The sequence below is a fragment of the Lissotriton vulgaris genome, chromosome 3_1, assembly GCF_964263255.1.
Source record: "Lissotriton vulgaris chromosome 3_1, aLisVul1.2, whole genome shotgun sequence".
Taxonomy (NCBI): domain Eukaryota; kingdom Metazoa; phylum Chordata; class Amphibia; order Caudata; family Salamandridae; genus Lissotriton; species Lissotriton vulgaris.
The window spans coordinates 2064487212-2064514282 of NC_141689.1; positions in this window are offsets into that span (position 1 = coordinate 2064487212).

Below are 27071 nucleotides of genomic sequence, written 5' to 3' on the forward strand. Positions count from 1 at the left end.
AAGACGCCACTTAGTTCCCATCTTGAACGGTTACCAAATAAAGAGACGGGCGCTAGAAGCAGGAACACAAGAACAGAATTTTATTTCTCATGAGGGTCACGCAGAGGGAGAGGGCTTTATGGTCGATGCATGAGTTGTGTGCGCGGGAGGGGTGCTGGGGGTTTAACAAATGGGCAGAGAGGCCATGGTGCCTAAAAATGGCTGTCGTTTGCGTGCGTGCATAGGTCTATGCTGGCGGGATAATGCTGTGAGTGTTTCGCGGTATTCGTTCTGTTTACAGCAAGGGGTATGGTGAACACAAATGAACGCCGCTTATGTACATATACATTGCCATTTTCAACAGTCGCCGCTTTTTAACATAAGTTACAACAAACCTGGACCATTCATATTTGCAATGTTTCTGCGTACTATACTTTTTAACCCTTAACTAATCGAGCTGCTTCATTTCACCTGCTTTTTTTTTTTTTTTTTTTTTATATCGGAAACAGTGGCCATTTATCCGAAACTTACCAATCTACGCGTTACAACTACGTTTGCTTTTTCAAAAACCTTTAATAAAAATGTTGGTGCACAAATATGGCCTACAACCCCGTGGGCCGGCCACGGAGCAGGCTGGAACTGTAAATGGGGGGGCGGGGTATTTATTTGTGGAAAACATAACAGAGTCAGTGGTCGTTGATTTCATAGTAAAAAGTGCGACAAGTGCAACAAAATCAGATCGATAATTCATTGTGAGCAAGTACCAAAAGTGTCGACAATTCGAACCTTCAAAAAATACAATAATCAATGATGCATTAGAACTTAATATCAATTCATTGTCCGAACGTGTAATCAGTACCCGTCCCATGTCAATTCATTGTTAGAACGTATAATCAATACCCATCCCGGATCAATTCATTGTCCGAACATATAATCAGTCTTATCCCATATCAATTCATGTGCTAAAAACTGCATACATATCTCATGATATCAAGGCTGAGCAATCGGGGCACAACAAGGAGTTGAGAGTTTCATTTGTACCGGCACCATTTTGGGTGAGGTCAGGAAGGTCCAAGTATAGTCAAAATGTCTCCACCAACTTGTGGTTGGACCGGGACCTCTTTCGGCAGTCCAAAAGTTTTCATTGATGGGTAGCAGAGGGGACTGGCGACATGAACCATCAGTCAAAGTGGGGTGGGAGGCAACAATCTCTCCTACCGGGTCATACTGGTGTCCCACCGGAACTGATCAAGTTGGTAGTCTTGCAGGATTTTGGTCATATCAAGACTGAGGCCGGCGCCGGCATGAGCGCGCCGACGTCCCGCGGCTACGTTGTGGTCGTTCTGTGGGTGATCATGGCAGTCATTCCCCATCGGGGGTGTCTGCGGGGGTCAGGGGCCCCCGTGGCTCTTATAGAATCTTCAAAGTCGAGGAGAACGTTTCTGGACGCAGGACTCATTTTCTAGCTGAACTCAGAAGCGCCGTTGCACCGCAACAGTGGACGAGACCCCCGCTGGGTGAGCGGAGCATCAATGCCTCGCAATAGTGGACGAGACCTTTTGTTGGGTGAGTGGAGCGTTGGGGGTGCAGCTGAGGGGCCCCCACCTGGGGGGGTGGGAGAGGCTCGTTCGCGCCGCCTCTCCCTCCCAGCGCACCCCACGCCGACACCTGGCGTTGATATCCGTGATGTCCGGACCAGGCGATAAGAGGGGGGGGTCGGAGGCAGAGGCAAGACATCCCCCCCGTGGCCTGCAGGGCGCTGCTTCAGGACCGAATGGGGAGCTCATACCAAGCCAGGGCCAGACCAGGAGATACGAGGGGAGGGGGGGGGGTCAGTGGCATGTGCAAGACATCCCCCCCCCCCGTTGTCGCAGCCATTATTGAAGAAAGAAGAGGATGGGACAAGGCATCCCGTCGGCCTCGGCTCTTCTCCTGGCCCACCTTACGCGACGACCTCCCCGGCCGACGGCTGCCAGCAGGACTCGCCCTATACGTGCCGAAGGCCTCGTCTTCCGGATGGGCGTAGCCGCGAACCTGTTGCACTTCGGGAGTTTCCGGAATGGGGGTAGGTATCTGCTGATTTGTATCTATTTCATGTTACCGTTATTGGGCGTGGCGGGCGGTGGGACAAACATGCTTGGAGCAGTGGGGGGGTGGCGGAGCCTAGCTACCTCGTGGCTGCCGTAACGTCAAGCTTGGCTTCTCTCACCACTTTCATGTTTCTTATTTCTAGCGAAGTCAAAAACTCATCAGTGGCCTACTGATTTTGTTCGATTTCTTTCCCTTCCTTTTCAAGTGTGTTTCATGCTAAAGTTTCTGTTTAACAGGATACAGTGATTACTTCGTATTTTACATATGTCTTCTTTATTAGGGGTACCCTCCGGTTGAGCCAGATGATGTACCTCCAATAAATGGTCCGGGTGGAACTAGTTTATCAATCAGTGGAGAGTAGATGGGCATGACAGATTACAACGGGGGACAAAGGTCCGCATTACCCACCCTTCACTACTTGCAAAGACTAGACAGAATATTTCTATTCCACGTTATTTGCAAACAGAGAATACCTCGAAAGAACTATTCCTTGAACAATAAATGTCCAGCCAGTCAATCAATCAGTGGGGAGAAAAACAGGCATGACGGATTACAACGGGGGACAAAAGTCCGCATTACCTATCCTTCACTATCTGCAAAGGGAGACAGAATATTCCTATTCTTCTCTGTTTGTAGACAGGGAATATCTCAAAGAGCAATAATCGATAAAAAATTAGTAGGATTATAACACTTTAATAACTTATAAATATATACATCGCAACAAAAACAGTAAACACCTTAAAAGATTTTTTATTAAAACAGAAGCAACAATGACAACTAACAGTAGTGATATCCTGGGCGGGGGATGGAACTGGGATTGTTAATGGAAAAACATCTACAGAGAAAGCTATTGGTGAATTATACTTCTCCGGAAATTTAAAACTCACAAATGTTTCATTTGTGTAATCGTTTCATAAACATGTACATTAAAAAACTAAATACGCTCCACTGTTTTAGAAAATCTTTACAGCTTGCTAGATCACCCTTTAAAGTTACAACTATGAAAACCCACTTACTTAAGCTGTTGAATTCGGCTTCAAATGTAAAGCATAAGTTCAAGCTAGCATATCATATGTCTAAAAGGTTTAACATAATTGATATGCAAATTTAAATACTACCCTTTCTTAATGGTGACACCTTATCTCTCCTATATCCCACAATTTCCATGAGCAAAGCAAAAGAAATTCTGAGGCTCTGAAGAAATAAGGCTTACTGTGGGGTTCAACTCAATCTGGTGTTTGGGAGATTCCATGTTTTAGGGTGATATTCTGTGACAGGGTGCAGGCACCAGAAGAATTTTAGCCTAGTTCATCACATTGGAGAATGAGGGTCTGGGAAAATATCTAATCTGGTGAAGAACCATCCCTTCTTTAAACCCCATGGTGACCAACTATAGTTTATTCTCTATTTCGTTCCCTTGCCATAACAAAATAAAAGTCTTGGGTTATTTATGGAAGGGAATACTTTTTGTTTCTTCCAATTTTTAAAAGAAAAGAGGGGGGGGTGGGCAGCGTTCAAAGCACATCAGCGTGCATAAATACGAAAATGTTTTTACCTACCACGTACTTGACATTTTACAGCTTTTCATATTTGCTATTAAAAAAACATTGAAATTCACTGAAAAAACCATAGGTTATAGACCATATATAGTTAGGGATTAGCATTTACAAAACCTTAATTTACTCGCACAAAACCATAGAATTTCGCATATATAGTTAGTTGCAATAACTATATATCGCGCACCCGCAATCCACTGCTGATGATGTCACATATTACATCATTCATGACATGGTCAGTGACATCACTGATGACATCTCACATGACACCACTGATGACCTCACTGATGACATCTCAAATGACATCACTGATGACATCACTGATGACTTCTTAAATGACATCACTGATGACATCACTGATGACATCATTCATGTGATAATACGATGAAGCTCTTCAGACTCTAATATAACCTTAGATCCACTCAGTGTAAACAGACACTCACAGACTGTCACTCATCCATGGAGTTACTCACACACCTAGTCAGTCATGCAAAGTATCAATCACACCTCCATTTCCTCAACTATACAGTTATACACACCTTAGTAATTCAAACATATTCTAACAGATATTTACTCTCTTATACAATCTCTCATACAAGTTCACAATGATTCATAAAGCCACTCTCACATTCAATGGCTCTGTTATTTATATATGTCAACTCTCACATGGACTGTGTTTTACATATGTACTTACTTTGACATGTAGCACTGAGATATCCATTCACTCGCCAATACACTCATGCACACAGTCAACCGCTCATGCAGCTGTTTCCACATGCACTTTTGAACCCATACATCTAGTGAATCAACTGCTCACTAAGTATGGGCGGAAAATCCGTTACGCTCGCGGATTTTGCGGATTTTCGGTAAATTCGCAATCCGCGAGATTTGCGAATTTCCCGCAAAATCCGCAAATTCGCACGCAGCGGATTTTTTTTTTCTTGGTGATACAATTTTGCGGCGCGCGGCGTTTATCATCGTTTGCCGAGTTGTTTTTCGAGATATTTTGCGAGTGCTGCGCCATTTTGGATCTTGCTGCGGGATCCCGCGGGAATTTGGCAAGCGCGATTACGTAATCGCGGCTTGCCAACTTTTGCAGCGAGCGTTTGTCAACGCGAGTAGGCCGAGATCACGTCTCGCGGTACTTCGCAATTGCGAGCTTTGAGATGCGGCGAGCAGCAACAATCTCGCACACGCGAAAATATAAAATTTGCAATTCTGCACAAGAAATCCACCAGCAAGCAGCATAAACCTTCTTGAAATGATGATTTTTATCTGAATAACTCCTTAGGTTGACATTTGCCTGCACTTTTTTAGCGAGGAGTCCATTTTGGGGAGGGGGGGAGGGGGTGGGAGGAAGGAAGTGCCCCACAGTCTTCAACTTCCTGTTCCTGTCCAGCAGGCTCCTCCCAGTGCTTTGTCCATCTCCTGGTCACTTTTCATTTGGATCTGGAGCTGGAAGGATTACTTTTTGTGGATGCTGCTGGATATTTGGATTTGAGGCCTTTTTGACTTTCTTTGGATCACTTTTGGATTAGAAATTTTACAAGTAAGTTTGTTTGGGGCATTACAGTTGCTGCAACTACAATTTTGGAATTTTCGATTTTTGGGCTGTTTTGGGGCCTTTTGCCCAGGGGTACTCAGTGGTGGGTGGACTGAGTCTTTCTGTGGGGTGTCTTGAACTTAAACATCATGGAGGGCATGGATGGATTGGGATTGTGCTGATTTTTCAGTGATTTTCGTTTTTTGGGGCTGTACTTGTGGCCTTTTCACCAGGGGTATTTGAGTCTAGCATGGGCCTAGTCTTTCTGTGGGGTGTCTTGAACTTAAACATCATGGAGGGCATGGATGGAATGGGATTGTGCTCATTTTTCAGTTATTTTCGTTTTTTGGGGCTGTACTTGTGGCCTTTTCACCAGGGGTATTGAGTCTAGCATGGGCCTAGTCTTTTTGTGGGGTGTCTTGAACTTAAACATCATGGAGGGCATGGATGGAATGGGATTGTGCTGATTTTTCAGTGATTTTCGATTTTTGGGGGTGTTCATGGGGAGGGACAGGCCATGTGGCTGGGGGCCATTTTGAGTGCTGCTACAGGCCCTGGCCATGTGCAGGGAGGCAAGTGGCCATTTTGAATGCAGGCATTGTTGTTAGGCCTGCAACCATTTTGCCTACTTTTCAACCTTTATGCCCAGGGGTAGTGAGTCTTGCATGGGCCTAGTCTTTCTGTGGGGTGTCTTGAATTTAAACATCATGGAGGGCATGGATGGAATGGGATTGTGCAGATTTTTCAGTGATTTTCGTTTTGGGGGGCTGTACTTGTGGCCTTTTCACCAGGGGTATTTGAGACTAGCATGGGCCTAGTCTTTCTGTGGGGTGTCTTGAACTTAAACATCATGGAGGGCATGGATGGAATGGGATTGTGCTGATTTTTCAGTGATTTTCGTTTTTTGGGGCTGTACTTGTGGCCTTTTCACCAGGGGTATTGAGCCTTGCATGGGCCTAGTCTTTCTGTGGGGTGTCTTGAACTTAAACATCATGGAGGGCATGGATGGAATGGGATTGCGCTTATTTTGCAGTGTTTTTCGATTTTTGGGGGTGTTCATGGGGAGGGACAGGCCATGTGGCTGGGGGCCATTTTGAGTGCTGCTACAGGCCCTGGCCATGTGCTGGGAGGCAAGTGGCCATTTTGAATGTAGGCATTGTTGTTAGGCCTGCAACCATTTTGCCTACTTTTCAACCTTTATGCCCAGGGGTAGTGAGTCTTGCATGGGCCTAGTCTTTCTGTGGGGTGTCTTGAACTTAAACATCATGGAGGGCATGGATGGAATGGGATTGTGCTGATTTTTCAGTGATTTTCGTTTTTGGGGGCTGTACTTGTGGCCTTTTCACCAGGGGTATTGAGTCTAGCATGGGCCTAGTCTTTTTTTGTGGGTGTCTTGAACTTAAACATCATGGAGGGCATGGATGGAATGGGATTGTGCTGATTTTTCAGTGATTTTCGATTTTTGGGGGTGTTCATGGGGAGGGACAGGCCATGTGGCTGGGGGCCATTTTGAGTGCTGCTACAGGCCCTGGCCATGTGCAGGGAGGCAAGTGGCCATTTGAGATGTAGGCATTGTTGTTAGGCCTGCAACCATTTCGCCTACTTTTCAACCTTTATGCCCAGGGGTAGTGAGTCTTGCATGGGCCTAGTCTTTCTGTGGGTTGTCTTGAATTTAAACATCATGGAGGGCATGGATGGAATGGGATTGTGCTGATTTTTCAGTGATTTTCGTTTTTGGGGGCTGTACTTGTGGCCTTTTCACCAGGGGTATTGAGTCTAGCATGGGCCTAGTCTTTTTGTTGGGTGTCTTGAACTTAAACATCATGGATGGCATGGATGGAATGGGATTGTGCTGATTTTTCAGTGTTTTTCGATTTTTGGGGGTGTTCATGGGGAGGGACAGGCCATGTGGCTGGGGGCCATTTTGAGTGCTGCTACAGGCCCTGGCCATGTGCTGGGAGGCAAGTGGCCATTTTGAATGCAGGCATTGTTGTTAGGCCTGCAACCATTTTGCCTACTTTTCAACCTTTATGCCCAGGGGTAGTGAGTCTTGCATGGGCCTAGTCTTTCTGTGGGGTGTCTTGAATTTAAACATCATGGAGGGCATGGATGGAATGGGATTGTGCAGATTTTTCAGTGATTTTCGTTTTTGGGGGCTGTACTTGTGGCCTTTTCACCAGGGGTATTTGAGTCTAGCATGGGCCTAGTCTTTCTGTGGGGTGTCTTGAACTTAAACATCATGGAGGGCATGGATGGAATGGGATTGTGCTGATTTTTCAGTGATTTTCGTTTTTTGGGGCTGTACTTGTGGCCTTTTCACCAGGGGTATTGAGTCTTGCATGGGCCTAGTCTTTCTGTGGGGTGTCTTGAACTTAAACATCATGGAGGGCATGGATGGAATGGGATTGTGCTGATTTTGCAGTGTTTTTCGAGTTTTGGGGGTGTTCATGGGGAGGGACAGGCCATGTGGCTGGGGGCCATTTTGAGTGCTGCTACAGACCCTGGCCATGTGCTGGGAGGCAAGTGGCCATTTTGAATGTAGGCATTGTTGTTAGGCCTGCAACCATTTTGCCTACTTTTCAACCTTTATGCCCAGGGGTAGTGAGTCTTGCATGGGCCTAGTCTTTCTGTGGGTTGTCTTGAATTTAAACATCATGGAGGGCATGGATGGAATGGGATTGTGCTGATTTTTCAGTGATTTTCGTTTTTGGGGGCTGTACTTGTGGCCTTTTCACCAGGGGTATTGAGTCTAGCACGGGCCTAGTCTATTTGTTGGGTGTCTTGAACTTAAACATCATGGATGGCATGGATGGAATGGGATTGTGCTGATTTTTCAGTGTTTTTCGATTTTTGAGGGTGTTCATGGGGAGGGACAGGCCATGTGGCTGGGGGCCATTTTGAGTGCTGCTACAGGCCCTGGCCATGTGCTGGGAGGCAAGTGGCCATTTTGAATGCAGGCATTATTGTTAGGCCTGCAACCATTTTGCCTACTTTTCAACCTTTATGCCCAGGGGTAGTGAGTCTTGCATGGGCCTAGTCTTTCTGTGGGGTGTCTTGAATTTAAACATCATGGAGGGCATGGATGGAATGGGATTGTGCTGATTTTTCAGTGATTTTCGTTTTTGGGGGCTGTACTTGTGGCCTTTTCACCAGGGGTATTTGAGTCTAGCATGGGTCTAGTCTTTCTGTGGGGTGTCTTGAACTTAAACATCATGGAGGGCATGGATGGAATGGGATTGTGCTGATTTTTCAGTGATTTTCGTTTTTTGGGGCTGTACTTGTGGCCTTTTCACCAGGGGTATTGAGTCTTGCATGGGCCTAGTCTTTCTGTGGGGTGTCTTGAACTTAAACATCATGGAGGGCATGGATGGAATGGGATTGTGCTGATTTTGCAGTGTTTTTCGATTTTTGGGGGTGTTCATGGGGAGGGACAGGCCATGTGGCTGGGGGCCATTTTGAGTGCTGCTACAGGCCCTGGCCATGTGCTGGGAGGCAAGTGGCCATTTTGAATGTAGGCATTGTTGTTAGGCCTGCAACCATTTTGCCTACTTTTCAACCTTTATGCCCAGGGGTAGTGAGTCTTGCATGGGCCTAGTCTTTCTGTGGGTTGTCTTGAATTTAAACATCATGGAGGGCATGGATGGAATGGGATTGTGCTGATTTTTCAGTGATTTTCGTTTTTGGGGGCTGTACTTGTGGCCTTTTCACCAGGGGTATTGAGTCTAGCATGGGCCTAGTCTTTTTGTTGGGTGTCTTGAACTTAAACATCATGAATGGCATGGATGGAATGGGATTGTGCTGATTTTTCAGTGTTTTTCGATTTTTGGGGGTGTTCATGGGGAGGGACAGGCCATGTGGCTGGGGGCCATTTTGAGTGCTGCTACAGGCCCTGGTCATGTGCTGGGAGGCAAGTGGCCATTTTGAATGCAAGCATTGTTGTTAGGCCTGCAACCATTTTGCCTACTTTTCAACCTTTATGCCCAGGGGTAGTGAGTCTTGCATGGGCCTAGTCTTTCTGTGGGGTGTCTTGAACTTAAACATCATGGAGGGCATGGATGGAATGGGATTGTGCTGATTTTTCAGTGATTTTCGTTTTTTGGGGGTGTTCATGGGGAGGGACAGGCCATGTGGCTGGGGGACATTTTGAGTGCTGCTACAGGCCCTGGCCATGTGCTGGGAGGCAAGTAGCCATTTTGAATGTAGGCATTGTTGTTAGGCCTGCAACCATTTTGCCTACTTTTCAACCTTTATGCCCAGGGGTAGTGAGTCTTGCATGGGCCTAGTCTTTCTGTGGGGTGTCTTGAACTTAAACATCATGGAGGGCATGGATGGAATGGGATTGTGCTGATTTTTCAGTGATTTTCGTTTTTTGGGGCTGTACTTGTGGCCTTTTCACCAGGGGTATTGAGTCTAGCATGGGCCTTGTCTTTTTGTGGGGTGTCTTGAACTTAAACATCATGGAGGGCATGGATGGAATGGGATTGTGCTGATTTTTCAGTGTTTTTCGATTTTTGGGGGTGTTCATGGGGAGGGACAGGCCATGTGGCTGGGGGCCATTTTGAGTGCTGCTACAGGCCCTGGCCATGTGCAGGGAGGCAAGTGGCCATTTTGAATGCAGGCATTGTTGTTAGGCCTGCAACCATTTTGCCTACTTTTCAACCTTTATGCCCAGGGGTAGTGAGTCTTGCATGGGCCTAGTCTTTCTGTGGGGTGTCTTGAATTTAAACATCATGGAGGGCATGGATGGAATGGGATTGTGCTGATTTTTCAGTGATTTTCGTTTTTGGGGGCTGTACTTGTGGCATTTTCACCAGGGGTATTGAGTCTAGCATGGGCCTAGTCTTTTTGTGGGGTGTCTTGAACTCAAACATCATGGATGGCATGGATGGAATGGGATTGTGCTGATTTTTCAGTGTTTTTCGATTTTTGGGGGTGTTCATGGGGAGGGACAGGCCATGTGGCTGGGGGCCATTTTGAGTGCTGCTACAGGCCCTGGCCATGTGCAGGGAGGCAAGTGGCCATTTTGAATGCAGGCATTGTTGTTAGGCCAGCAACCATTTTGCCTACTTTTCAACCTTTATGCCCAGGGGTAGTGAGTCTTGCATGGGCCTAGTCTTTCTGTGGGTTGTCTTGAATTTAAACATCATGGAGGGCATGGATGGAATGGGATTGTGCTGATTTTTCAGTGATTTTTGTTTTTGGGGGCTGTACTTGTGGCCTTTTCACCAGGGGTATTTGAGTCTAGCATGGGCCTAGTCTTTCTGTGGGGTGTCTTGAACTTATACATCATGGAGGGCATGGATGGAATGGGATTGTGCTGATTGTTCTGGGTTTTTTTCCGATTTTTTGGGGGTGTATAACTGAACTGATGTTCCTCTGTCTTCCATTGTTTTTAGGTGCACAAGACTCAAGTGAACCACCAGTGTCAGAAAGAAGTCCTGCAGTGGTGTGTGTGTGTGCAGCATAACGTCACGCGACGTCACGTCTGGCCTCAGACAACTCTACAATTCGTGCAACTGCCGCCTGCTGTCTGACCTGCTCTGAAGAAGATGGCCCCAAAAAAAGGTCTCCGTAGCTCCTCTAGCAAGAAAGTTGCTAGTAAGGAGCAGAAGAAGCAAGTTACCAAGAGGCTGGTGTGCCAACCGCCACGTTTTTTGGGAGCAAAAAAAAAAGTACGCCTGCAGCAGCAGGATCTGCTGGGGACCAAGCTGGGAGCAGCACCCCCGCTCCATTGGGTTCAGTGCCTCCACCACCACGCCAACTTAAGTCAAAGCCCTTGAGTGCTTCAGAGGCAGTCAGTGTACTTCTCCAATTACCATCGACCAGTGATGTTGGCTCATCGCAAGAAAGTAGCAGCAATGTCCCTGAATCAACACAGGTTGTTGTAACTCATCTGACAAGTGTTGAACAACCACAGCCGCAACAACAACATCTGCAAGTAGTACAAGCCCAAGTACATGTGGAAGGAGAGGCAGCGCAAGGAGATGCGCAAGCAGAGGTGCATGGAGGGTCACAAGTGCCCACAATAGTTGTTCCTCCCGAAGTAGGGGCACATCAGGAAATTGACAATCAGACCGAGGTATCATTTGAGGAAGCCACTCCTCCTGATGATCATTCATTGTCTTCCACATCCCTAGCAAGGAAAAGATCCAGGGGGGTGTCTACATCTTCTTCAAGCCCACCTCCTACTGATGATCTGGATGACGATTGGGTACCACCACGGCAGTCTGAGAGTGAGGCACACCATGATCTGACAAAGATACCTAAGCGTAAAAGGAAGGTCGTCGAAAAACTCATAGCTATGGAGTGTGATGAGGCTCAACAAGAAGTGACGCATACTGCTGCTGATGAAGCCTCTCACGACGACGAGCCAGTCATCATAAAGGTCACTGCAGCCCCAGCGGGCATGCAGCAAAGAGACATTTTGACCCTATCCCGAGAAGCTGCTGAGCGTGATGATGATGCCGACGAGGAGTCAATGGAAACACAACAATCATTGGATTTGGAGTTAACTAGTACACCAACACCTACCGCTTCCATATTTCTTCCTCGCAAGAAGGGACTTCCATCCACCTCGACCTCAATTAGTGGTGGTGAAAGTGCAAAACGTACTGAAGTTCGGCAATCCACATCCTCCACTTCATCTGGCATTAGCAGCAGGACCACCACCACCAGTATCGCCGCCTCCTCCGGCCCCCAAAGACATTTCAAGTCTCCAGTTTGGGACTTCTTTAGTGTTTGCCCAAGAATGGAAAACGTAGCCATTTGTAGCATTTGTAAGCTTCGAGTTAGTCGTGGTAAGTTTGGTACCAACTATGGTACCGGAGGCCAGAGAGGTCATCTTAGGAGAGCGCACCCTGTCCAATGGTTTGCGCACCTAGAGGCGGTCAAGGAAGCCCGAATTGCACGTAATGAAAACGTTGATTTTTCATCTGATGATGACGAGGAGGAAGAAGACGATTCAAACACTTCACTTACACCCAGTACCCCTGTCAGCAGCCCACCCCATGTGAGCCACACTAAGAGTGTGGGAGAGAGTGAGACATCAATGCGGAAAAGTTCATCAGCGAGCGTAACTGGGTCGAAGATATCATCATCCCGTAAATCCTTGGTCCAGGGCAACATTAAAAAGATGTTGTTTACAGAAGCGCAATATGAACGCAACCACCCACTGACGCGTCTGTATAACACTAAGCTGGCTAAAATGCTAGCTCTGGACCTTCTCCCTTTTTCTTTTGTAGAAGGGGTTGGTTTTCTAGAATAAGTGGCATCGCTCTGCCCTAAATGGAAGGTTCCTAGCCGGTTCTATTTTGCCCAAGTTGCGGTTCCAGCACTACATGAAGATGTTCTGAAGGTGATTGGGGCAGCTTTGCAGAAGAGTGCTGTTCACACTATACATCTGACAACAGACATGTGGACCAGTGGCGCAGGCGCTGATTACATGTGCATCACTGCACACTGGGTCTCTTTTTCAGGGGCTAAAGCAAAGCTAAACGCAGGTGTTGACGCGGACATTGTTTTTAAAGCTGCTCGGAAACATGCAACACTAGCCATGTTTGGTTTGGAGAAACGTCACACAGCAGAAAACATTTTGGATGTCTTTAACACAAAGGTCCTTAAGTGGCTGTCCCCAAAAAAACGCCAGGTTGGTTATGTTTCCACGGACAATGGCGCCAATATAGTTAAGGCCATGAGGCTGGGTGAGTTTTTCAGAGTGCCGTGTTTGGCGCACTGTATAAACCTGGTTGTCCAAAAATTCTTGGGTAATAAAGACAGTGCAGCGTACGGAGTATTGGACACCTGCCGAAAAATGTGCAACCATTTCAGCCATTCTTTTAAGGCCCGGAAGCAGCTGAGGAGCCTGCTATATCAACGTCAAATGCCAGTGAAAGCACTCATCCAGGAGGTGGTAACACGTTGGAACTCAACCTTCTACATGCTTGAACGTCTGTATGAGCAGTATACGGTACTCGATCAATATTTCTTAACAGAGGGTACAGCTCAGGAGGACCCGAGGATGGGTGCGGCGCAATGGAACATAGTTCAAAGCCTGACACGCATGCTTCGTCCTTTTGAGTTCTTCACGCGTGCAGTCAGCAAGCAGGACTGTAATTTGGGAAAAGCTATCCCATTGTTGTACATGCTGGAGCACCAACTGAAGGAGGTGTGTTCTGTGTTTGAAAAAGATGTAAAAAACCAAGACACTTTTGTTCTGGCTGAGAAATTATTAGAGCTCCTACAAGGTGATGAACGTCTTAAAATGATCCACTCAGAACAGCATTACATTTGTGCTACTATTCTGGATCCACGCTACAAAAAGGCGCTGGCAGGCCAAGCATTCTTTCCTTTTGATGATGAACATGTTCCAAAGTACAAACGTTGGCTAGCCTTGTCAGCCAGGAGGTTTGAAAGAGAACGGCAGAAAATTGAAGGAAATGGCAGTACATCAGCATCAGCAGGCCATCCCCAATCAAAACAATCCACTTCTGCACCTGTGGCTGTGGCACAAGTGACCTCTCAGCCGTTAAAGACACCGGCAACCGGATCATCTGCACCAGACACAACAGAAACATTGGAGGCTGAAGAGGATTGGCTAGCTCGGCTTGGGTTTGGTTCTCAAAAGGTCAGAGGCACAGCAACAGCTAAGCAAAGTGGAGGAACCTTGGATGAGGACCTTGAGTCGATGGTGAAGGACTATCTGAATGACTCAACAGAGGTCTATGTTAATGCTGACCCATTGGCGTATTGGCATGGGAAAAAAGAATTGTGGCCACAGCTCACCAACCTGGCTTTAAACTACTTGTCTTGCCCACTCGCAAGTGTCTCTTCTGAACGTGTTTTCAGTGCTGCTGGTGGCATTGTAACTTCCAAACGGAGCCGCCTCTTGCCCAAAAATGTGGTGAGGTTAACAATGATCAAGATGAATCAGCACCTCATACCACCAGATTTCAGAGTACGAGAAAGCGCGCCGGATGAAGACGAGGTGGCCAGCAACATAGATGAGGGAATTTCTACTCTGTCAGGTGACACTGAGCTCACCCTGCCTGAATTCGCAGAGTATGATGACGAAGCCTTATTCTTATTCCTGGACCGTGATACCGAGCCCTGAAAATGAGACAACGAATCAATAACTTTCTTTTTCGTCCTTATTCACTTTTATTCCTGTGTGTCTGTCTTTCTTTGTTGTGCACAGTTGATATATTTCAAACTTTAATCAGATAATCACAAAAACAAGCCCATCAGCAGAACTGTCTTCACTTGTTTGCTAATTGATTTGAAGGTGCCGCAGCCTGCATTCCTCAGGTTCACAAGTTCAGAAGAACATGCTCCTCTATCCTCCTCCTCCCGACTCCTATTTCCATCAAAGCAGAGGGCTGGTTTACGCCCAATGAAGAAAGACTCAGCACTTGTGGGGGTGTTGTTCTACCTCTTTGCAGGTGAGTTGACGGCTCTGGGACCATTAATGGGAAGCTCTAATACCGGATAAAAGTGGTTTGGACCAAATCCGAGGTGCAAATGTTTTAGTGTTTTTGCTGACTTGCTAGCCTTTGAGGTGCTCTTAGGGGGGGGTCCGTCTGTTTGTGGGTGAGTTTCGGGGTCTGTCAGCACTGCTGGGACACTCTAATCTTGATTGCATTTGCTTTTCAGGAAATCCGTGGTGGCAACCCCGACTTATGGCCTAGCTACGCAGCGCGTTTGGACCGAAGGCCGAGAAATATTGTAAGTAGGAGATGTTGCTTTTGGCCTGTTTGGGGGTGTTATGCTTTTTGGCGGGTGGGTTGGCGGGTCTTGGGGCATTCCTGGGAAGGTCTAATACCGGGTAGAAGTGGTTGGGACAAAATCCACGCCGATTTTTTTTTTGCTATTTCTGACATTTTGCTCAATGTAGCGTTTTCGGGGGCCTGTTTGGGGGGCTTCCTGGTGTTTGTGGGTGAGTTTTGGGGTCTGGGAGCACTGCTGGGACACTCTAATCTTGATTGCATTTGCTTTTCAGGAAATCCGTGGTGGCAAACGGACCTATGGCCTAGCTACGCAGCATGTTTGGACCGAAGGCCGAGAAATATTGCAAGTATGAGATTTTGCTTTTGGCCTGTTTGGGGGTGTTATGCTTTTTGGCGGGTGGGTTGGCGGGTCTTGGGGCATTCCTGGGAAGGTCTAATACCGGGTAGAAGTGGTTGGGACAAAATCCAGGCCGATTTTGTTTTTTGCTATTTCTGACATTTTGCTCAATGTAGCGTTTTCGGGGTCCTGTTTGGGGGGCTTCCTGGTGTTTGTGGGTGAGTTTCGGGGTCTGGGAGCACTGCTGGGACACTCTAATCTTGATTGCATTTGCTTTTCAGGAAATCCGTGGTGGCAAACCGGACCTATGGCCTAGCTACGCAGCGCGTTTGGACCGAAGGCCGAAAAATATTGCAAGTATGAGATTTTGCTTTTGGCCTGTTTGGGGGTGTTATGCTTTTTGGTGGGTGGGTTGGCGGGTCTTGGGGCATTCCTGGGAAGGTCTAATACCGGGTAGAAGTGGTTGGGACAAAATCCACGCCGATTTTTTTGTTGCTATTTCTGACATTTTGCTCAATGTAGCGTTTTCGGGGGCCTGTTTGGGGGGCTTCCTGGTGTTTGTGGGTGAGTTTCGGGGTCTGGGAGAACTGCTTGGACACTCTAATCTTGATTGCATTTGCTTTTCAGGAAATCCGTGGTGGCAAACCGGACCTATGGCCTAGCTATGCAGCGCGTTTGGACCGAAGGCCGAGAAATATTGCAAGTATGAGATTTTGCTTTTGGCCTGTTTGGGGGTGTTATGCTTTTTGGCGGGTGGGTTGGCGGGTCTTGGGGCATTCCTGGGAAGGTCTAATACCGGGTAGAAGTAGTTGGGACAAAATCCAGGCCGATTTTTTTTTTTTGCTATTTCTGACATTTTGCTCAATGTAGCGTTTTCGGGGGCCTGTTTGGGGGGCTTCCTGGTGTTTGTGGGTGGGTTTCGGGGTCTGGGCGCACTGCTGGCTATATATACTTTACTTTGCAAGAGGTTTGAAGCAAATCAATGGTGGCAGAGGGGAGTTAGGGTCTAGCTGCAGAGCGCGCGCGGAGTGATTTGGGAAATTTGGAAAAAAATGACAAAGTCCCCATTTTTGTACTTTTGCTCTTTGGCTGTTTGGGGGTCTTCTACTCGTTTTCTCCTGGGTTGACGGCTCTGGGGCCATTGCTGGGAAGCTCTAATACCGGATTAAAGTGGTTTGGACAAAATCCACGCCGATTTTTTTTTTGCTATTTCTGACATTTTGCTCAATGTAGCGTTTTCGGGGGCCTGTTTGGGGGGCTTCCTGGTGTTTGTGGGTGAGTTTCGGGGTCTGGGAGCACTGCTGGGACACTCTAATCTTGATTGCATTTGCTTTTCAGGAAATCCGTGGTGGCAAACCGGACCTATGGCCTAGCTACGCAGCGCGTTTGGACCGAAGGCCGAGAAATATTGCAAGTATGAGATTTTGCTTTTGGCCTGTTTGGGGGTGTTATGCTTTTTGGCGGGTGGGTTGGCGGGTCTTGGGGCATTCCTGGGAAGGTCTAATACCGGGTAGAAGTGGTTGGGACAAAATCCTCGCGGAAAAGCCTTTTGGCACTTTTTGTAACTTAGGGTTCGTTAGGGTTAGCCCTAGCAGCAGGATTGCATGTGTTTCGGGGTGTTCTAGATTTTTGCAACTGAGTTCTGGGGTCTTAGAGCACTCGTGAGAATGTGTAATTTTGGTTGCAAGTCATTTGAAGAAAATCCATGGTGGGAAAGGGGGGATTTGGCATAGTTAAAGAAAGCCTTTGCCACTATTCTTAACTTAGGGTTCGTTAGGGTTAGCAGTATTTCTATTGCATGTGTGTGGGTGGGGTTTTTTTCGAGTCTTGGAGCGATGCTGGCTATGGATACTTTTGCTTGGCTGCTTGCAAGTGGTTTGAATGCAATCCACGGTGGGTAAGGGGGTACTTGGGCCTACTTTTACTTTCAAAGTACGTTTTGTCACCAGTTTTCTGCTAGGCCTCGTTTTTTGAGATTTGATTGGGGGTCTTCTACATTTTTGCGACTGGCTTTAGTAAGGGTCTGGGTGGGAGCACTGCTGGGAAGATCTAATTTTGTTCTAAAACACAGTTTACAGTACACCTAGCTTGAGGGGAAAGATCCGCTACATTAATTTGCCCATACTTATTTATCCTTCAAAAGGTGCCTCAGACAGAGTACGCACTTTAAAAAATATTGTACTGTCTACTAGGAAAATCAAAGTGTGACTTTTTGCACTCCACAGCCTACATACCTTATATTTATTTATCAGTGGTGTTGTAATATTATATCACTTCCTGTTTTTCGTTGAATAATTACAGGCCGGGTTTCAGTCTGTGCAATGGGGAAAAAAGGATGGAGCCAGGCTTCACATTAGCGAGCCACAATTCAGCATCAGGCAGGCAGTGGACAGGGTGTCTTCTGGTCACCAACATTGATGGACGAAGCGTCAGCTGCAATGGAGGAGTGCCGCTAATGAGAGGAATTTTTTTCTGCATGCAACTTACTTACCAAATTCAACAGGACAACTACAACAACATAAAGATACAGTATCCTTTGTGTTTTTCTCTGACTGTGACTGCATTTCTTGGATCTCTCTCTGCTTCTAAATTGATCCCTTAACACATCACTTAGTCCACTCCACTATCACATCTGCACCACACATAGTCATTTGTAAGTGCTCCTACGTAATTCGCAAGTCGCAGCACGCCCCAGCCCGTAGAGGACTGGGATGGCCCCAATGATGAAGCATGTCACCAAGGGGCAACCCTGGTGAGTGAGGGGACACCTAGAAAAAGAGCAATTTCTCCTTTTCTATCTACTATACCTTCCAGACCAACCCCATTGAGTGTTGTGAATGGATTTATAGTGACCAGCAAGGCTCTCAGGTATCTGGCAACAGAGACCTTATGTTGAATATAGTTATCAATAATTCCACACATGCCCTGTACTGTCGCATTCTTTCTTCCACAGTTGTCGAAAGTACTACTTACTTTTCACTGACATGCATGCAGTAGTGCATGCACTTTCAAAGATTGATGGATAGGTTTGTACCCAAAGATTTTTTTATGTTCAATTGTTTGTCCATGCTGTGCTTTTTTTACAGGGTGTCTTCTGGTGACCAACATCGATGGACGAAGCGTCAGCAGCAATGGAGGAGTGCCGCTAATAAGAGGATTTTTTTTCTGCAGGCAACTTACTTACCACTTTCAACAGGACAACTACAACAACATACAGATACAGTATCCATTGTGTTTTTCACTGACTGTGACTGCATTTCTTGGATCTCTCTCTGCTTCTAAATTGATCCCTTAACACATCACTTAGTCCACTCCACAATCACATCTGCACCACACATAGTCATTTGTAAGTGCTCCTACGTAATTCGCAAGTCGCAGCACGCCCCAGCCCGTAGAGGACTGGGATGGCCCCAATGATGAAGCATGTCACCAAGGGGCAACCCTGATGAGTGAGGGGACACCTAGAAAAAGAGCAATTTCTCCTTTTCTATCTACTATACCTTCCAGACCAACCCCATTGAGTGTTGTGAATGGATTTATAGTGACCAGCAAGGCTCTCAGGTATCTGGCAAGAGAGACCTTATGTTGAATATAGTTATCAATAATTCCACACACGCCCTGTACTGTCGCATTCTTTCTTCCACAGTTGTCGAAAGTACTACTTACTTTTCACTGACATGCATGCAGTAGTGCATGCACTTTCAAAGATTGATGGATAGGTTTGTACCCAAAGATTTGTTTATGTTCACAATTGTTTGTCCATGCTGTGCTATTTTTTCTTGTCTCCCAAAACCTTTCCCAAAAACTCCCATACCCATCCATTTTTCAAACCCTAACCCTCTTCCCCCGGGTTGTGTGGTTTTGATTGATGTGTGACTAAATTACAGCAATAAATCCACACACTTGCTGGGGAGGATAAGGTGATAGCAACAGGCTGGTGAAGAAATCCGAGGATATATTCTTACTCTGCTTGACAAAGACCCATGGCTAATGTCAAAGAACTTCAACCGAATTAGTAGTTATACTTTACCATTTGTTAGGCTACTATGTGGCACTGTTCTAGTGTACTTCTGTCACCTGCTATATTCTCTATTGTACCGTTGAATTGCTCAGGAGGACAAACCAGATATAATTTTCTTTTTTTTCATAGGCATGCAACTGCCACTGTGTCACACCACTAGTACCACCGCTATGAGGAAATTTTATTCGCCCAGGATTGCCAATCTTATTCGCTGTTTCCCGTGGAGCCAGCCCTGGGTCTAGCCCTACTTTCAAACACAAATTACAGGTAAGATAAGCGTTTGGTGGTTTGGGGGTATAATGGAGTATTAGGAGAGACGAGAGACTGACGGTAGTACTACTAAAGTCCTAGGACTCTTGAATTCACTTCACTTACTCTGTGAGAGGCCATTAGTGTTGAAAACATTTGGGCATTTACACTTAAAGGAAGAAAATGGAACTAAACGTTCAGGAAAACAATGTCACTGTTAAACCCCCACCCACCAGGCAAGCAGTAAAAAACAGGTATGCTCAGATAAAGTTTGAAAAAGTATATTTATATCCCTAACAAAATAATCTCCCGCAAGACCCTCCCTAACCCCAACGATTGTCCTTCAAAAGTCCCCAAAAACCCAACTCCCAATTCCCACCCCCCAAAAGTCTCTAAAAAAGGGGCAAGGGACACTATGGGTGGATGCTGTTTTCTTTTTGGGCCAGGGCATCATGCTCCTGGCGGAGCAAGGCGTGCTCTACGCGGAGCCCCTCCAACACGTTTGTAAAGTGGTGGAGCTCCTGCTGAAGGCGGGACACCATCAGGGTACTGCGGCGCAGGCGTGCCTTCACTGCCTTGCAGGTGCAATGGCTGTGAGAGGCAGCTGTTGTCCTTGCTGCTCGGCGGTGGCGTTTGGCTTTGGCAGCCCGGCTCAGTCTGGGTGGAGCACTGTGCTGGGTGGCAGCCCGTGGGGGCACGGAGGCCGATGCAGACGACGTTGTTGTTGTGGTCGACTGCACACTTTCTTCGTCCTCCAGGGCCACCAGCCGCCGGTATTCCGCAACAGTGGCATCGATCCTCCGTTGCCGGGCCGCTCTAGCCAGCTCCTTCCTCCTTGTTCGTTTGGAAGGAGCATCTATATGAAGAAAGAAAGACATAGTCTGTAACAAATGCTCTTTAAGATTAACTCAATCATTCAGCAGAAATTTGTGTTGCAGACAGTACAACTAGCAACTTGCAAGCGCATTACATAACTATTGAGGCCAGTATCTATCTAACCTCCCACTTCTTCATCCTTGCTCTACCATTAGTGGGAGTTTAAGGAACAAATTCTACGAGCACTATGGACTTCCATTGTAGTCGACTATGAAAGTACACCAGTCTTATTCTTCTTCTTGTCTCTTGTTTAGGAAAATTGGTACGTTATCTTCTGCAAGCCGGCATAATGCCAGCGCAGTGAACTTGCACCCGAGAAAAAGAGACGCACGCCATGATGAGTGACCTAGACTTGCGTTGCGTTACTGTACCCGTCCAGTACATGCAGGTGGTGAAGCTCTTACTTTTCTATTACGGGTGGCACTGAGAATACTCTGTTACAAGGGCTACTGCTTAATTAATTTAACTTTCACCCTACAGTGCAAATGAGTACTAGAAATGGAAAATTGAAGAAGATAAATAATCTGATTATCTATCACTTCACATGGGATGTTTTTGCTTATATATGGGATGACTTTAGGTGCTTTGCTTTTTATTGAGTGACCAGTGATACATCCACACATAAATGACTGAGTACTACTAAACTTATTAAGAGAGGTAGGGAGTGGCCACCGTAATAACCGGATCTATGCTGTGCTTGCAATACAAACTACTGCTACTATTGATGGTAGTATTTGGACAAAATTAAAACTTCTTTTCCTTGCCTTTCCTACACTGGAACGGACGTGCGGGTGCAGTGTTACATGCTCTTCAAAGTTACACTTAGTTCATCCACTGACCGTCTACTCTCTCTATATCATGGGTACTCACAAACTTTCTCTCAGGGGCTAAATTTACAGTGTAGTTTGTGGCCGAGGGCCGCACTGGTGGGGGCGCAGTCAGAGGGGGCGGGGCTAAAGCAAAACGAAAACTTGTGGCCATGAGGTTGCACACAGGTCCCTGCAGCAGATGCCTTCATCTACTGAGCCACCAGACCCAGCATTTACATACATCTCTCTCCCTCATGCTCTCCCTCCTGCCCTCCCTCTCCATCTCTCTCTCCCTCCTGCCCTCCCTCTCCCTCCCCCTCTGTCATCTCACTGTGTGTGTGTCTGTCTGTGTCAGCCTTCAGCCCGGGCTGAGACAGCTTCCTCAACGCGCACACACAGACAGCCACACCAAAGTACTTAACAGGTCTTTAAAAGACCATTAACATATTATTGAGGCTTTGTTTGTTGTAGCGCCCCTGCATCTCCACCCTGACAATCACTGCTTGCCCAGCCCCACAGAGCAGAGGCTTTGTTCTATTTCACCTCTTTGTGGCCCTGCATCTCCACTCTGCTCTGTGGGGGCCGGGGGAGCAGTGATTGTCTGCAAGGTCTGCGCACCCCCAAGGAAGGCTTGCCGGGCCGCCACCGGCCCACGGGCCGTACTATGAGTACCCCTGCTCTAGATACACATATGCTATCTAAGAGTCAGATAGTAGCATGATCCAGGTATATGGACACATACAGTTTCTGTGTCACCCACCCAGGCTGTTGTCCTTCCACCAATCATTGCTTCATCATTCACCCAGCCATGCATCTCATATTCTTTCCTTCCCAGCCACGTCTTCAATCTCAATAAGTAAGGAATATATAAGAGCTTACCTCTGCCCGCCATCACCACCGTCTGAACTCTCACAGCCGGCACTGGAACCGCCGCATCCTCCCCTGAGGAATTGCCCTCCGCCTCCGTGTCGAGCACCACCACCTCCGCGTTGGCCCCGCCACCAGATGTTCCACCTACAAAGTACATTTAAGAATGTTAGAATAAACTACTCACTAGTATTTGGTCTAGGAATGAAAACATGTGAAAACAATGTAATGCAGCACTTTTTGGCACAACTGATATAGGCTGGCTTTTTAACACGCACCATTTTTTTCCACACAGACAGAAGATGGACTTCTAACAACAAGATCAAGTTGAAACAAGTTGAGAGCTCGGCTCGACCACAAGAAATGTCTTCAATTAATCGTCAGCACTAACCACTTTTCCATTCTCAGTTAAACGTTTCGTTTTTTTATTATGACTTCATTTTAATAAATGTGTTTACTTTTAATAAAGCTTTTAAACTTAGAGAGACTCTGTGTTTTGTGGTCCAGACTAGAGTGACTGAGCGAAAGGTTTTGCAATTTTTGCAAGCATGAGTCCGTGCCTCTGACACTTCTTGACTCTGACTCTGTACTCTTCAGCTACGTTGGATAATCATCATTGGGGATCAATGATCGATGAATTCGGGAGGTAAATGACTGTGCCACACTATGTAGTCAGTCAGTAAGGACATTGGGGGTTCAAAGTCTGTTATCACAGAGGTATGTGGAAACTCTAACAGCGCCTATTATAATTGATAAGCAATGCACTATTTATTGTCCATAGTTCTGTTTCTGCAGAAGAATTGTCCGCGCCACTGTAGTGGTATGGATTGTCCTCCTATCCAAACCAAAAGGTAGTATCTTATTCTTTCTTGGTGGTCATTCACATTTTATAGTTGGGAATTTTCAAAGCAGATAGAACACTTCAAAAGACATTATGGACAATCCCAGAGGACTGCACTAAGTTGATAGAGCTATTGCTGACTAGAATGGGAGTTTCGCCAACCGTGCAATCTTAGTTAGCTACACAGACAGACTAATAAGAATAATCTAGTAATACCACAGGGAGTCATAGTAGAGGCAGGATAAGAATTTAGATACAGTCTACAAGAAGATCAAAGACGATTTTGAAAAAATCAAATGAGGAACGCTAGGAAAAATAGGTACTAGTCTAAAATGAAAACTTACTGGGGCCAGCAAAGGAGCCCTCGCCTGCCCGATCCTGGCCCTGTTCAACAGCATCCGCCGCCTGCTGCTCCTGTGTCCTCCCCTCGCCCCTGGGGGGAGCTGACGTACAACATGAAAGAAAGAACAGAAAACATGGATGATTGTTGCTTGTCAATGTCAACCAAATCAAACATATCAAAACAACAATAACAAAATATTTCCGTGAAATTATATTGATTAGGGTTAGTTTTCATTGATTTGCGGACCTGTGACTTCGAAAGTCACGTAACTCACTAAACAAAGTACTGAAAGGTTCACCTAGGACTGGCAGGCAGCAGTCCGCAGGCAAGACGCAAAGTGACAAACAAACTCCATTGTGATTTCAGTCAGATTAGTGACAACACTAACAGTTGCCTGCTACATAACCAGTCATTTAAATAGTCAAACTATCAATCCACCGCCACTATTTTTCTTATTGTCAGGGGTACAAAGGAAGGGGCAGATTTAAGCCCCTTGCAGCTCTTTTGCTCCGTTCTTGCGTGACTTTTGTGACGCAGCAGCTAAACAAAAGAGGCACCATGGTGCGGCGTATAATATTATAACAACGTGACGCATTTGGGAGATGCATCCCGTTATAAAGCCCTGCGCCATCAGGGGGCGTTCCGGCGCAAGGGAGGGCATTCCTGCGCTGGAGCACATCCTAAAAGTGGCTGAGGGAAATCTACAAAATTTCAATCAGTCACCTTTAGGACAATGATGCGTCACACAAACCCTGCACCTGCTTGAAGAAGACGTACGGCTTGACCCAGCATTGGGGAGATAGGGTACCCCAGAGCATTGCTGGAGCTGCTCCATCGCTGCGACGCAACTCCAGCAGTAAAGCTTCGGTGACATTTTGGGCCCATGGTGCGCCGCATTGCAAATACGGCGCACCATATTTGGTGGTGGTAGCGGGCCGCACAATTGATGGCGCATCCCTGCTACTTTGCAGGGATGCGACGGTAATTGCAATTCTGCCCCTTAGGAGCATACTTACTTACACGTTCTGGCGCATCTCCAGAGATGCGCCAGATCAAATGCGTCACGCAAAACTACCCTTGCGACACCGCAGATGCGCCTCATTTACAATGCGGCGCGCCCTGGCGCAAGGGTAGGCACTTGCGTGACGCATCTCGTCACGTAAGAGCGGCGCATCGCTGGAGTCACGTCGCCAACGCAATGCAACTCCAGTAATGCTCAGGGCCACCCAATACTTAACATGCTGTGTCAGTCCTTACGCCTGCTTCAAGCAGGCATAAGGAATTGAATTGATGTAGCAGCGTCGCAGAAGTGCCTGCGTTAAATCTTGTAGATTTCACGCAGGCACTTTTGCGAGGCGCACAGCCGCCGGACCGCCCACCCTGCGTACTAGGAACGCACCCATTGTGGTGCAGGCCCATGGCTTTATAACGTGACGCATCTCCCTAGATGCGTCATGCTGTAAATGACTCGCAGGGATGCGCCACGTTTACGCCGCTGTTGGGTCACGCAAGGCAACGTAAAAGTGGTGCAAGGGGCTTGTAAATGTAATCTGCCCCCTAGTGTCTAGCATTACGCAGTTCTGTAAAGTACACTCATACATAATAGTTACTCAGGCCAATGAGACCACAAAATAGAAAACAAATAAGCATAGTAGCAACGCCACTGAGAAGGAGAGCAGTGCACCTGAAATGCACAGAAGATTTTGAAATATAATTTAACTACAATGTAATCGTCATCCGCTGCATTATTGGCTTGCTCCATGTAAAAAACAAATATTTGCAATACAACAACACAGAGCAGGAGAAAACATCATAGTAGTGAGTGATGAAATAGCTACTACTACTCACCAAGCCCGGGGATCTCCAAGCCGAGCTGGTCCAGCAGGTCGCGCTCCCGGTCCAGGAGGTCCGTCCAGCAGTGGGTGACCTGGCTTTTGGTGCGCTGAACCCCGTAGAGGTGGGATATGGCCCAGCACACCTTCTCCCACCGGTTCCGGCGCTCCCGGATGTTGTAGCCGCCGGCCGCGATCCTGCCGCCTCCCGCGATGGTCCTGGGCAGGCGGCGCTGGACGAAGTAGACCAGCGCGCCCACTTCCTCCGGGCTGAAGATTTCCCGTCGCGTCACCTGCTCCCCCCTCAATTGACCGCATGCTGTCCTGGCACGGGGTCCAGGACTCCTCCTCCCCGCCGCCGCTGCGGCCCTCAAGTGCCTGGGCAGCTTCACGGCACCTGGCTTCACCATGGTCTGGGCAGGTAAGGTAGGAAGTAGAAAATTAAGAAGGAATAGGATAGGGAAGAAGAAAAGAAAAGAGTTTAAAAAAGTAGTTTAAAAGTAAAGAAAAATATCAGAAAAGACAAATATATACAGCTAGGAATAGAGAGGGATAGATAAGAAGCAAAATCGTTCAAAAAAAACTGAAAACAAGCAAAGGATGGCAAAGATAGCAAGAGAATTAAACACCATGCCCAGACAGAGGAAATGAATGAAAAACAAGATGGCCGCCCGTTCACGAGCGCGAAAGTAAGTTCGCACGAGATTTTCCTTGCGATCTCGTGCGAACTTGTACTCGCAATGCGCTTACTGCGCGAGATTATACATAGCGGGCGGAAACGGAAATACGTCACGCAAACAAAATGGCCGCGCCCGTACTCGACCTTGGGGTAAATTCACGTGTTGCGCTGCAAGCGGCTCGCGAATACTGCAAAAAAACTCGCGAAACAACAAGCCGCAAAAAAATATAAAGCTCATTCGCACGAATTGGCGGCTTCAGCGGTCGGTTTCGCACGACGCCGCGCCTCGCGAATAGCGCGAAAAAACCGAAAAACGATTTTTGCAAAAGCAAAAGCAATGAGCAGGTGCAAAAGGTCAACCTCATGATTTGTAACGATTCCCTGTAGTGCTTCCTGAGGGGGCCCTCCAGAATTCGGTTGCCTGCTTGCAACTATTGTGTGACCCTGCTCTGACCTTAACTGTATGCCACAAAGGTCCTGATTTACAGCTAAGGGAGCAGACAAGCAGGTGCCAGGCTGGAACTTCAAATTCAGTGAGACATTAATTAGCCCCTAATTCATTATTGTCAGTTGGGGCAGGGCAGGTGTTGTTAATAAACTAACCCCAAATTAATTCATGTCAGTTCAAGCAGGGCAGGTGGGCTTGCTTTTCCCCCCCATCTTCTACAGTGATGATGAACCAGAGGGTGGCATTGATGTAACAGAGGGTGGCATGGGTCAAAGAGAGGGTGGAAGTGGTGAAAGAGAGGGTGCTGGGAGGCTGTGATGATGAACCAGACGTAGAAACAACATAGTCGCGACCGTTGCGAGCCGACAAGTAAGTTCGCAATTGCGAACTAGTACCAAATCCTCGCGAACTGGCAGAAACACTTGCGAACACAAAAAAAAATCCGCAAATTCGCGGGAATTCGCGGATTTTGCGGATTGCGAGTTCGCAAATCCGCAAAATTCGCGAACGCGAGATTCGCAAAATTCGCCCATGCTTACTGCTCACACATCTTTGCACAGAGTCATACACCTCCCAGCCACTCATACACATACTCAGTCTCCCATACAAATACTTGGGCAACCAATGAATATCCCATATAGTTACTCATATAGCTACTGATTAACACATTCAGCAGTTTACAGAACAACAGACATAATGATGCACAAATTAAGACAGTTTAGTCACTAACCCATGCACTCAGTGAGATACATTTAATCACTCTCTCATACAGTCAGTCATGCACCTACTAAATTCTTCATCCAGACACTTATACATCCACTCATTCTTCAATATGTAAGACATATTTAAACACACAGTCACTGGATGATGTCATCAGT